Raw genomic sequence first — 11,273 nt, 5'->3', positions numbered from 1 at the left:
CTCTGGCTGGCGGCTCTGAATTGGAGCAGAGCTTGGGCCATAACAACTCTCTGTGGACTGCTTTTTCAGCAATAAAACTGAGCTTTGTGCTCAGAATAATGTTGGCACAGAGTAGTATTTTGAGCCTTATGTGTTATTTGTTGCCTTATTTTATGTGCATCAGCTCTGGATGTCTTCTGTCAATACTGTGCAATATTTGTATTTGGTTTGGTGCTTTCCTCATTATGAAAGTACAATAGCACATACCTAATCCCTGCTAGGAAGCCTGGTTTAAACTCAGGCCTCAGAAAAGCTGCATTTGAGCGGAAACTAACTTCTGTATCTGCGGGTTTGCAGCTAGTCATAATATTTCTATTTTAAATGTCATTGTGTCTTTTTACAAATTCCTAAGTATGTGTAGAATAAATACATCCAATTCCCTGTAGAGTTTTTCAGTACAATAGACATTTATGACAAGTAAATTGCCAAGAAAACATTTACAATGCATATAATTTTCATGTTAAACCAGACCTTTAAAATAGAAGTAATTTTTTTAGAGTTTCACAATTTTTACAGCAAAAGCTTGAGAAAAGAGTGTTTCCCTTCTGAGAAATAAAGCAATAAGATAATTGCAAGGCTGCTGAGAACCATTTGGCAAAAGCTGCTCGCCATCTTTGAGATTATTCCTATGGTAGGTTTTACTGTTTCTCATAAACCTTGAAGCAGCTATTAGATGAATAGTAAAGAATGAGCCTGGAGAAATACCCATATTTGGCCACGAAGCCAAAAGAATATTAGTATGTTACTGTTTTACTCTCAGGAGCTAATGGAAAGGCAGATTAACTGAAAAAGAGAATGTCTGGATCTTGTTCTGCATGAATACAAGAGGAGTCTTGACCTGGACACAAACTAAGAATGGAAGACTCTTGTAGGGAATCAATCTATTGCTTTTTTTTTTTTGAGAATGTGGCATCCTCTTATTTTGCTATTTTTTTCTAGCAAGTTCTACATTCAAATAAAAGAAAAATCTGAAGATAGGAATGGCAGAACTGTCTAGCTGCATCGCTACTTTTGAAATATTTCCCCTTGAGTTTTCATTCAATGCAAGACCAGACGGTTAGAAATCTGGACGACCGCGGGCCACAGCAAGCAGGCAGAAGTACAGTCTGAATTATACAAGAATGGGAGTTGCACTTCATGAACCAGGAAATTAAAAATAAACAAATAGCTATTATCACTGGAAAGCGAGCTTTTCACACTTTCCAGAAGCATATAACGTGTGCTGCTCGCTCCAGGAATTTGTGAGATTATGCTATATACACTAACTATTTGCTCTTTCCAGGCCAAAGCAGGGCAGCAAAATTGATTAGGCAGAGAAGCCAGAACTGCCCTCAGCACCAAGCCAGCTTTTCAGCTGTTCTGCTGTAACATGGTCATCACAAATATTAAAATCTGGAGCAAATAAGGATACAAATGTTTAAGATACCTATTCTACAGAGTTCAAATGTTTCATTGAAGGCTGGAGGTAGAAACTACAGGGATCATACATATTTATGAACAACTGCTTTTTATTATGAGATGTAAATCTCACCATGTCTTTAATTTTGACTGCCAAGCCCAGTGACATTTCTAAATATATCAATGAACACACTTTGCTATGTAGTCTTTTTATGAAATATTGAAATTTCTGAAATATTAATCAATATACAGTCACTCCGGTTAAGAAAAAAGGGTCCCTCTTAATTAGTTTTTACTGTAATGAACTCATAACTGAATTTGGCTTTCTACCCCAAATAGCAGCTCTGGTGTCATCAAGATCGAACATTGACTCTGATCTTCATTGTGGGTTGTGTAGAAAAAACGTAGTGACTTCTCAAAGCCTTTGAGCTGCAGGCAGTTCAAAGAAACAGTTTACTGTGTTCAGTGTTGTGTGTTACTGAAGGGTCCCCTATGAAAAGGCTTCTCTCTCCCACACCACACTCAACAGCCAGCTTGTAGATTTAACAATCTAATCGCATTTCTGACATACCAATGCAAGGACTTTTGTTCGGGCTGTTTCAGATTTGTCCAGCGCTGCAGAATTTCTTTGAACTACTTAGTGCACATTTTAACCCATATATTTTAATTTCAGGATTTCACACAGCAGTTATGTAGACTCTGGGGCTGTTGACACCTCTCCACCAATTTTATAAATCCAGTAAATTGTATTAATCAGATTTTAGGTTTCAGTCTAAGCTTAAAACATAGCATATGAAATCAGAATGTGGTATTAATTACATATTACAACAAGCATGGGCTATTGCAAGCTACACTTAAGATTCAGAGAGCTCTCAAAAGAAGCCTTTGTTAGACACCAGTGGTTTGCATTTACTCCTTTTAAAATAATGTGTGCAAAATACCAACAGAAGAAAATAACTAGTGGGTTTCCTAGTAGAAATCATGGAATGCTAACCACCTCTGTGATTGCATTCACAGCCCCACTAACCATTTCTAGTATAGTGGCATTGACAAGAAAATTGTATGCTCTTGCACTGAGTAAGAAATACTAGACATGAGCAAAGGTGTGCTTCTGCACATCTTGTCTCATGTGAAAAAGAACTTACTGTCAAAATTTGTGAAGCTATGTAAAGTAAAAATGGAATTCTGCTGTAGAGGAGTCCTGTAATGACTATGTTTGCATGGATAAATGACAGTGTTTATACAGTAAACTAGTACGTATGGCTTGACTCCTGCCCCTCTGGATTATCATAATAATATGATGTTACTCTTCCTGAAGATGCCAGAAAATAATGTTTTAAGGAAAGTCAGCACAGCAAACAGTGACTATCATCAGTCTAATCCAGAATTAATGTGCCATAAAAATCTGTACGATACTCAGAAGAAAAACAACAAAACACCATTATAATTCAACAAAAGCTAATTTATGGAGTCTATACCCATACAAAAGCTAAGATACTGGCAAGGTTTAGATCCTCTTGCATTCTAAAGTTTTTAAAAGCATAAAGGCTTTACTGTCACACTCTTATTTTATGCATCTGCATTGCTTATGTAATTGTGCGATATGTTTCAAGTGTCACGTTATCAAGCACCCTCACCATCTGCATCAGAGAAACCGATTCAGGTCGAACCTAATCCTGCTCAAGAGGAGATGAAGTAGGAAGGACACTTTCTCAAACAGCCTCACATGTCTTGGGCAGCAGAGAACTCAGTCAAAGCAGCATTTACCCTGTAACCCACAACACTCCTTGACCCTGCTCATGGCTCAGAAAGTCTGGGAAGAAAATATCCAGGTAGAGATGGGAATTGTTGTCAAAGTTGTCAAATAACCTTTCTACGCAGTGTCCTCCCACAAAACTATATCCCTGGGGATATATGCCGATCATGCCCATATTCTCAGAAGTTTCTGTACTGCAAATGAGATGTTCACAGAGCTAAAATTAGCTGAAAGTACTGATGTGGCATTTTTGTTACATACTGGCTTTACCATACCAGACAAGGGTATACAATCAGCAAATATCCTATGAAGCCACTAATAGGGAGCTTTTACTAATTTCAAAGAGAATAAGGTATAGCTAAGAATGAAGCTAAGTCAGCAACTTTGACAGACAGATTAGTTTTATCCAGGTTCCAAAAAATGGTCAGAGTATACAAATACTCTGACACAAATACCCAGAAATGGAAAAGAGATTACAAGTCAGATATGGACAAAAAAGACACTAGATTCCTTAAAAAATCAGCAAGACTCAGTTCCACACACTGTGTCAGAAAGTGTTGGGAGATTTTCAATTCTAAATGCAGACGGTCCTGTCTAAAAGTTGACCCAGATAACTCAAATTTCCTCTGGAATTTTCTACATGGGCTAAACTATCCCTTAGAGTCTCTGCTCAGGTTAGCAAGAGACCATTGCGTCAGCGATGAAGGTGAAAAGGCCACAGAGTGTTTGGTTTCAGACTTTTTGACAAAAATACTGAAAAACAGTAACAACAAACAAAATGAATGCAAATTGTATGTATTATTATATTTGATGTAAATACCAGAGTCACACTACTTGCATTTATTAGCTAAAACCAAAAACAAAACCCAACCAAAAAACCAGAATTTTTGTCCTATTTCAACAGGATGTTTGTCTAATGTGTCTGGATAAACCCTGGGGGGAAAAAAGCAAGCTAAATTGTCATTTTCCAATTATTATTCTTCCTTATGTGCCTGTGGAGGGCAAAGACCACTGTTTCCCATGACTGTTGCAAACCTCTTAATGCACTGGATATTTTAGAGCACGAGAAAGAATTAAAATTTTAATCTTTTCTAAATGTGAAGCCTTTATGGTTTATTTTATGTTTCAAAATGTAACTTGGTTTCCCACTACAAATCAATAATGGTATATTTGAATTTATAAATCTGCTTTGTTTAATGATCCCCTTCTACTTTCAAAATTAGGAAAGCCCCTGTTTTATAGATATGCATGAGTTTTTCCTTTTTTCTTTGACTTCCTTCCCTTTAATATAGATTTTAAGCCAGAAAAAGTCTAAGCAATTAAATCTTTGCAGAAGACAAAGTCTTTGCTACCTATCATCCAATTAAGAGTAAACTCATATTTTGACCTGTGTAGCCTTTTATAATGTACTTCCCTTTATTTATTCAGTGGAAAGCTACAACAGGAATATTCAAAGTGGTAGCCACAGTACTTTCTTCTCTCAAAACTCGGAATCTCTCTTTGGTTATTATACTCTCCTTTGCTTGCCTGATACTTCCTAATCTTTCTGTCCCTGTGCCTGGACTCACTTGTAATACACCTTTTAATTAAAGCTCTTCACCTCAGTATTAGGTCAAAAGGAATGAGACAAAAGCTGATGCAGCTTGGGTAAAAATGCATTCATTTCACTGTATTACTGGAATCTGTGTTTTATACATCTGTGCTAAATCTATCTACCACGTGCCAACACTCAACTTGTGAATCTGAATCTCTTTTGCACTGCTGTTAGTTTTCTTTGTTGTGAAGAACAGCTTCTTCCGGTCCTACTTGGTATATTTATTTGTTCACTATTGTGCATTGAAGCATTGAAAAGAATGAGGTTTCTGGAGAAAATGGTTCTGAGTTCTTTAGAGTATTTGTCTTGTATTTGAAAGGTGCAGTTTTATAACTGTACCTCCCAGTTGGCATAACTTCAGATCCACTTCACATCAGCTTCAGGCAACGAACTTATTTTACTTGTGCTGAGCAAAATTTTGAATACCAGGTATGATGCACAACTCCATTATATTTTCAATGGTCTGAGAATCAGATGCTTGCATACACAATAAACAGGAAGAAAATTACTTTTCTCATGTTACGCATTATTGTGATTATTAGGAAGGTTTTTTTCCCCTTATATCATAAGCAAATACCTGTGGCAACTCTTCTTAAAGGCTCTCCTGTTCATATAATTAGATACCCCTGATGCCCACATAAGAATCAACATACCATGTTGCCAGCCATGGACCAGATGTAATTTCTAGCAGAAAATGTTTTTTTTTTATTTTCATAGCATAGCACTTCCAGACTGCTACCATTGCCACAGTGTGTGTGAATACCAAAAAATAATAGAAATAGGTGGGCTTGAACTACATAAACAAAATTAATGACAAAGGTGGGACGAAAGTCTTTTTGAAGCTTCTTAGAAGGGCATGCCTTTACACAGAATGCTGTTTCCTCTGCTGATAATTAGTGGATATGAGTTGTTCTGATCTTTTCCTACATGAGAGGATGGAATTGAGAAATGCTCTTTTAGAAACTGATAGAAGGATTGAGCTGACTAGTCTATATTCCAGATAGCTCCACACGTGATCCAGATATTCCTGTTCTCTTGTTATACTAAATACAGCAACAGCAATTCTTACTCCCACCCTTAGCTACAGTGGACCTTCCTAGATATTGGTGAATAACAAATATTTGGAATATCTGTAGTGGATCACAGGAAAAACATGAACCAACACCATAAAGCTACTGTGAAATAGGCAAAAATCAGTTTAGAATATATAAAAGGGTGTCTAACTCTAGAGTTTTCTCCCACTGTTAGTTTTCTACAGTTCTGAAGTTTTCTAAGAGATCTTGATGAGAAAAGCATATACTTTCAGGACAATGCACCAGTTTAAGTGGCTCCACCTGTGTGGACAGTGTAGGTTAGTAGAAGAAAAGCAGATGGTTTGTCAAAGATTTCAGGTATATCAAGGACCTCTTAACCTGTGCAGGCAGAATAGTGACCATAATGTGGTTACACATAATCCAAGGAAAATGGTTAGAGTACAAAAAATGGTATTGGCCAGTGGAGTAGATGGCATTAGCATACCCAGCTGTATGCTCTGCATGAAGATGGCATCCCTTTGCAGCCCAGTTGTTAAGGGCAGATGTTCTGTTAAGCACATACCAATTCATCAACTTGATCTTACAGTGAGACTAAGCAAGAAAGTTTTTCTGGCTTGGTTTTATTAGAAAGCAGCATACTTCTGCACTAATTGGTGAGTTAGTGAGCATCTACCTAGGAAAGGATTATTAACAGATGTTGATAATCTGTGAAGAATAATGCAACTACATTCAAATAAATACAGGCTTCCAAAAGAAAACTATTGAAAGAAAAGATCTTGGATATTTTTTTGACTGGAGAAGGATACAAATATTTTACTGAAAAAAAAACATTAAAAAGATGTGCAAGAGTGTGCATAAAACATTTGAATAGTCTGCAAAAAGTATTAATAGGACCGAAAAAAGCTTATTTCTGGATTTCTTTAAAGTGTCATGAAATGTAACAGAGATACAAACATAGATCAATAAATTCAGGAAATATGAAGCATGATGATACATGGATAGATAGTATGCTACCCACACTCCTTTTTTCAGCTGTGGCATAGAAGAAACCACAAACTTTAGAAAAAACACTTTTTTTTAAGAGAAAATTTAGCTTTGCGCAAAATGGTTGTTTTCCTGCAGAATTTCACTGATCTACTTTGACCAGTGTTTTCAACAACATAGACTTCAAGGACTACAAAGTAGAAAATTTAAATAAAAATAATAAAAAATAATCCTTTTTTTCCTACCACCTCTCCATGATGGAAAAAAGGGCCCACTAATTTCCTTCCTTTTTCAGCCCAACTTGCAAAATCAGAGTAAAGCCACCCAGGAAGTAAAACAAGGCAGAATAAAATAAATATAATTTCATTTAGGTAAAGAGTTGCAATCAGCTTCTCTGTTTGCTGCAGAAATACTGAAATATCCCTAGGAGGAACTTGTATCCACAGAAGATCACAGACACACAAAGTGACCGTGTAGTATCTCCAGATCAATTTCCACAGCTGAAATTTTTGAGTAGTTTTAGATGAACATTTGAATGCTGAGCATCTGCGAGCCCACGCTCATTGCTTTTCAGGGTACTTCATAGATGTGAACAAGTCTACTGGCCCAGATAACACATCTGAACTCAAAATTATTCTCCCTGAAGGGCTCTTAACAGTGAATTGCAAGGACTGGATTTCCAAGATTGCTGAGTACCGTGGCTCCAGGTAAAGTCAGTGCAAGTGCTCAGCATAATTCTGAGAGAGAAAAAAAGCCCCAAACTCCTCTGACTTCAGCCATGCTGAATGGAAGGAATTGGCAGTTCAATTGCTACACTTAGGGAAGGAAACAGGTTTATGATCTGCACCATCCCTGCTGGCTTCACTGTGGCATTATGAATTTTTTCCCTAGTGCATAGTTTCTATTGTACACCTGGTTTCTAGCAGTCATTGGTATAGAGCTGATAATAATTTAAAAGCTCTAGGTAAAGGCTTAAAAGCTTCTGAAATGGTGAGTTTCAACTGAATCTGAATGGGATGTGTTTAAAAGATTTTCACCTACAATAAGCCTTTCATGGTGAAATGATGAGAGCAAAAAAGAGATGATGAGACAAGACTGAAAGAAGCAGATGTTGAAAAGATGATCAATATTAAAGCATTCTTCCAGGATAAAGCAGCCGATGGAGACAGCCTATAGCCATGCCAATGACGGCTTGGCTCACAGCACTGTACTGTGGGAAAACCAGCTGATCTTTTTTCTTTGTGACATTATTTAAGGCCCCTCTTTGGCTTTGTTTCTTATTTTGAAGGAATTCTTGACAGATCACAATCAAAAGCTTATTTCTGACACAGTTTCTACAGGAGCTTGTGCCCAGGCATTCTCAGAGGCCCCTCTGGCTATCCATCTGCATGTTAGCTAACAGAATACTTTTCAAAATCTGGCTTTGTGTTACCAGTTGTCAGTACAGATTGAATTCCTGAGGAAAAACTACTGGGAGAAAAATGTGCAGGCAAATATTCAGAAAGTCAGAGGTTTTTTTCATGATCTGGTTTCTTTATATTGCCTGAACATTGTAAAGCAGACAGTCTGTTCACAACAGGCAAACAGAGGATTGTCCTAATGGATGAAAACACCGTACTCTACAAAACTGTTAGATCCCTCTCCCAGATAAGCAATGCCACCACCTCATGCAGCAAAGGAAAAAGAAAGAAGCTTCTGAAACAAAGCAAAGCAAAGAAACCTTTGGCATGGCAGCAAGATGTAAGTTCTGCTTTGATACTATAAAGTATATATTGTGGTGGCACCGGTGTGATCTTTACAATTCTGACTTTGTAATCTCTGCTTATATATTCTGCCTGGAACAACAAAACTTTGGTTTCAGACTAAGTTCGTTTCAGCTCCATTCAAACTATATTCTCAACCTTAATATGAATAATACTGCTCCTTCAGATTTTGCAGATATTCCTCTTAATCACTGGAATAAGACTGACATATTAAGTGCCATGTGCAATACTGCACTTTTATTTCACTTAAACATGTTTAAAAGCTGAATTTGTGACTTACACAATTCTGACTGCTAAATCAGTGCAGTATTTCTTAGCCTCCACCTGGTTTCCTCACACTTGTTTTGGTAATGATATTGCTCAATTTTATCACTCATTTAACAAGGTGGAGTCTGTCCTAAGTCCTTTGGTGAGTCATTTTGCCTCATAATATTTGCCTCAAAAAATTGGTAGCACAGAGATTTCATGGCCAACCTAATGGCAGAAAGAATATTATATTGTACCATCTTACAGCATTGCAGTCTAGTGAAACACATTCTGACAAATGATCAAATACTTTAAAAGGAGCCAGAGGTGGCTATCTGCAGTCACTGATATTTCCATGTGTTTAGGATATGCATGTTTCATGCATTGCAAAGAGTCCGGTGGCATTGTCCTTTTACCACTTGGCATTACAAAAATTTTACATTTCCATGAATGATGACTGACTACAACAGCTCTGGCATTGACAGAAAATACTGCTATTGTAAGATATGCAAAATATGGCTTCCAGCAGAGACCAGCACGGCATGGTTCTCAAAAGCCTGGCCAGAAAGGCTCTTTCCAGTTATTCAACAGAACCTCTTTATTGAGCACTTTGGTTTGAACAGAACAACTGTGTAAACCAAGGCTATAATAAGTCACACAGACTTCTGAAGGTACTTTAAAGATTGTGATGATACATCAAGAGATACATTCTCCTTTCTGTGTTGTTGAGGTAAACCCACTGACTCCACTGAGGTCACTGGGAGCACGTTGAGTGATTCATAGAGTCTAAATGTTCACACATTGAGTTCTCCACAAACACCAAATGCATAGAAAACACAACCTGCATCTTACAAATAGAATATAACCACAAGATAGATGCTGATGTTTGCAAAGTATTCACCAGTCTGCGACTACAGGCAATCCTACAGAAATGTCATCTTCCTGGCTTTCAGTGGTTTGGATAAACAGGAATAAATATGAAGACTACACAGGGAAATAGATCAGTGATAGCAGTTGGTTTTGGTTCACTGAATTTAATAAGTATCAATTTAAAGATTAATTCCTAAAGAAACCCTTCTATGTGTTTTGTAACATCAAGGTTCCTTAAATTACATCCCAGCTGATTACTGCCTTTCTCCAAAAAACACCTTTGATCCGTTTGTGTCATGAACTTGATGACATGTGGAAGACACTTGACCTCAGCAAAGAAGGGTCTTTCAGATAGTGCTGTGTGTAGTTTATTGACTGAGAGAAGCAAATGAGAATCAATGATAGAAACCTCTCTGATGGTCAATGAGTAAGAATCTGATATGTTACACATTGAACTTAATGTCCTTTTTTAATGATTTCAGATGGATGTTGGCTCACACACACAAAACCCCGCGACAGTCAAAAGTAGGAGAGGCATCATGTTCACCATTCACCAACAGCATACAACTGTGTTCCTCTTGAAAAACCCGTGTGGTTAATAAAATATACTGAGTGGAAAGATATTTTAAGTTTTTCCTGTCCACCAACAAGCAGCTCTTACAAAAATAAATATTTAAAGCAGTGATGTTTAGTATCACACACATCCCCTTTATGCTTCTCTTTCATTGCTGTTATTAGTTTAGAGCTGTATTTTCAGCTCCAAGTAGTCTGTACACATACATGATTAACATCATCCACTCACCATTTTTCTTCAATCTCTTACTGTATGCACCTTGAATGATTTGGATGACTGTATGTAGTTAAGTCACATTTTTATCTCATTTATTTCAGTTCTTCCTCCTTTTAAAAATAGCTTCTTTGTTACGCTACATTGAGACGGGATACAATATTCTGATAAATCATTACCAGTCTCTAGCAATTCAGCTATATAGAAATACTTCTGTAATCTTTAATATCCTTGAATTTGCAATTCAGTTTCTAAGAAGCAAAAGGACATATAAAGGTACCATGCTTTTGCAGCCTATCATACAGGGAATACATCTTCAATATATCAACTAAGAAGTAGCACAAGTTGCCTACAAAATTTCCCATGTATCCCAGAGAGACAAAACCCTTCCTGTCAGGATACAACATACTAACCCCTCAGATAAAACTGCTCTTTTGAAGCAGAAATACCTCTTTTACATTTGACTTCTCTCTCTTTCAGGTTTACACACCCCTTGGAGGCAAGCTAGCAAATTACACAGGAAAATTTATGTGATGTCAGTCATTTCTTATGCAAATATTATGTTCTGCTTCAGGGTGTATCCTTAAGCTGCATCAGATATTTACCTCAGCTTTTGAAAGTATTCCTTCTGCTAGAGCAAAATGGTATGTCTTGTAGAAAGGAAATTATACTGAAGTTTGTGATAAAACAATCTGCAGGTGTTTTAAAAGGCATTATTGCTAGAATTGGTAAAGAATACACAATAAGGCTTTGCTGCCGAGCAATCATCTGCCCATTTACAATTCATACTAGGTCATTGAAA

Source organism: Falco cherrug, chromosome 12 (assembly GCF_023634085.1).
Source record: "Falco cherrug isolate bFalChe1 chromosome 12, bFalChe1.pri, whole genome shotgun sequence".
Lineage (NCBI taxonomy): Eukaryota > Metazoa > Chordata > Aves > Falconiformes > Falconidae > Falco > Falco cherrug.
The sequence above is the reverse complement of the archived record's forward strand: the minus strand, read 5'-3'. Positions refer to the sequence as shown.